Here is a 3,159-nt window from a genome sequence, read left to right as displayed (position 1 = left end):
CTCAGGATCATAAGCTTCTTCTTCAGAAGATGCCTCTTGGGTACTGTTGGATGCAGCTTGCATTCCATTCAGACTCTGAGAAATCATATTGACTTGCTGAGTCAATATTTTATTCTGGGCCAATATGGCATTCAGAGTATCAATTTCAAGAATTCCCTTCTTCTGAGGCGTCCCATTACTCACAGGGTTCCTCTCAGAAGTGTACATGAACTGGTTATTAGCAACCACGTCAATGAGTTCTTGAGCTTCTGCAGGCGTTTTCTTTAGGTGAATGGATCCACCTGCAGAAGTATCCAATGACATCTTAGCTAATTCAGACAGACCATCATAGAATATATCCAGGATGGTCCATTCTGAAAGAATGTCAGAAGGACACTTTTTGATCAGTTGCTTGTATCTCTCCCAAGCTTCATAGAGGGATTCACCTTCTTTCTGTCTGAAGGTTTGAACATCCACTCTAAGCTTACTCAGCTTTTGAGGAGGAAAGAACTTGGCTAAGAAAGCCGTGACCAGCTTATCCCAAGAGTTCAGGCTATCTTTGGGTTGAGAGTCCAACCACACTCTAGCTCTGTCTCTTACAGCAAAAGGGAAAAGCATGAGCCTATAGACTTCAAGATCTACTCCATTAGTCTTAACAGTATCACAGATCTGCAAAAATTCAGTTAAGAACTGAAAAGGATCTTCAGATGGAAGTCCATGAAACTTGCAGTTCTGCTGCATCAGAGAAACTAATTGAGGTTTCAGCTCAAAGTTGTTTGCTCCAATGGTAGGGATGGAGATGCTTCTTCCATGTAAATTGGAATTAGGTGCAGTAAAGTCACCAAGCATCCTTCTTGCATTATTATTATTTTCGGCTGCCATCTCCTCTTCTTGTTCGAAAATTTCTGAAAGGTGCTTGCTGGATTGTTGTAATTTAGCTTCTCTTAGTTTCCTTTTTAGAGTCCTTTCAGGTTTTGGATCTGCTTCAACAAGAATATTCTTGTCCTTGCTCCTGCTCATATGAAAAAGAGGGAACAGAAAAATAATAATAGGGATCCTTTTTACCACAGTATAGAGGTCCTTATGTGAGTAGAAGAAAAGAATGTAATGTAAGGAAAGAAACACAAGGGTGAGGAGAGCAGAGATGTGAGATGAAGAGAAGTGTTAGTAGATGAATAAATAAATAGAAGGAGATGAGAGAGAAAGAGAATTTTCAAAAATTATTTTTGAAAAATGGTTAGTGATTTTTGAAAATTAAAAGAATAAATAAATTAAAATTGAATTTTGAAACAATTAGTTAATTTTGAAAATCAAATTTTGAAAAGATAAGAAGATAAGAAGTTAGAAAAGATATTTTAAAATCAAATTTTTGAAAAAGATATGATTTTGAAAAAGATAAGATAAAAAGATATTTTTGAAAAGATATGATTGAAATTAGTTTTGAAAAAGATTTGATTTTTAAAATCACAATTAATGACTTGATTCATAAGAAATCACAAGATATGATTCTAGAACTTAAAGTTTGAATCTTTCTTAACAAGTAAGTAACAAACTTGAAATTTTTGAATCAAAACATTAATTGTTGATGATATTTTCGAAAATTATGTGATAAAATTAAGAAAAAGATTTTTGAAAAGTATTTTTAAAATTTTCGAAAATAAATAAGAAAAATGAAAAAGATATGATTTTTGAAAAAGATTTTGAAAAAGATAAGATTTTTAAATTGAAAATTTGATTTGACTCATAAGAAACAACTAGATTTTAAAAATTTTGAAAAAGTCAACTCAAATTTTCGAATTTATGAGAGAAAAGAGGGAAAGATATTTTTTTTTGAATTTTTATGATGAGAGAGAAAAACAACAAAAATACTCAATGCATGAAAATTTTTGGATCAAAACAATGAATGCATGCAAGAATGCTATGAATGTCAAGATGAACACCAAGAACACTTTGAATGTCAAGATGAACACCAAGAACTTATTTTTGAAATATTTTTTATGCAAAGAAAACATGCAAGACACCAAACTTAGAAATCTTTAATGCTTAGGCACTAAGAATTCAAGAATGCATATGAAAAACACCATACAACACAAAACAATATAATATGAAGATCAATCAAGAAGGTTTACCAAGAACAACTTGAAGATCATGATGAATGCAATGCATGAATGCAATTTTCGAAAAATGCAAGATGAGTATGCAATTGACACCAAACTTAAAATCTGACTCAAGACTCAAACAAGAAACATAAAATATATATTTTTTTTTTATGATTTTCTAAAATTTTTTTGTATTTTTCAAAAATTAATTTGAAAAAGGAAAATAAGGATTCCAAAATTTTTAATATGAATTCCAGAAATCTTGTACTCTTAGTCTAAAGCTCCAATCTGAGGGTTAGACATGGCTTAATAGCCAGTCAAGCTTTAGCATGTAAATCTTTTCGATCTGGAACAGCAGCAGGTGGATTAGCAACAACTAGCTTGCTCTTTGATAATGATGGGTTGGAAGCCCCAGTCCAAATGAATTTAGACATGGCTTTACAGCCAGTCAGGCTTCAACATGCTTCATGAAACACTAAAATTCATTCTTAAAAATTCTGAAGAACATAATAAAAATTTTTGAAAAGAATTTTTTTTTATTTTTTTTTTCGAAAACAAAGGAGAAAAAAATTTTTTTTTCGAATATTAATTGGGAAAAACGAAAAAGAAGAAAATATTTTTGAAAAATTTTTGAAAACTTTTTGAAAATAAAATAAGAAGAAAATTACCCAATCTGAGCAACACGATGAACCGTCAGTTGTCCAAAGTCGAACAATCCCCGGCAACGGTGCCAAAAACTTGGTGCACGAAATTGTGATCTCAGGCAACGGCGCGAAAAACTCTGTACGCACGTCTTAATAAATCGTTTTTCATTCACAACTTTGATACAACTAACCAGCAAGTGCACTGGGTCGTCCAAGTAATAAACCTTACGTGAGTAAGGGTCGATCCCACGGAGATTGTTGGTATAAAGCAAGCTATGATCATCTTGTAGATCTCAGTCAGGCGGATATCAAATGGTTATGGAGTTTTCGAAAATAACAATAAATAAACAGAGAATAAAGATAGAAATACTTACGTATATCATTGGTGAGAATTTCAGATAAAGGTATAGAGATGCTTTCGTCCCTCTGAACTTCTG

General features: G+C 32.3%; 1 non-coding gene across 1 annotated transcript; it reads left to right on the top strand.

Moving 5' to 3' along the window:
- The first annotated feature begins 361 nt into the window (after nt 1-361).
- On the top strand, nt 362-465 carry LOC112725042 (small nucleolar RNA R71). The gene has a single exon (XR_003164173.1). It is a non-coding gene; the product is annotated as a small nucleolar RNA R71 (small nucleolar RNA).
- The last annotated feature ends 2,694 nt before the right edge of the window (nt 466-3,159 follow it).

Source organism: Arachis hypogaea, chromosome 11, assembly GCF_003086295.3.
Source record: "Arachis hypogaea cultivar Tifrunner chromosome 11, arahy.Tifrunner.gnm2.J5K5, whole genome shotgun sequence".
Lineage (NCBI taxonomy): Eukaryota > Viridiplantae > Streptophyta > Magnoliopsida > Fabales > Fabaceae > Arachis > Arachis hypogaea.
This window is presented reverse-complemented; position numbering and strand designations above follow the sequence as displayed.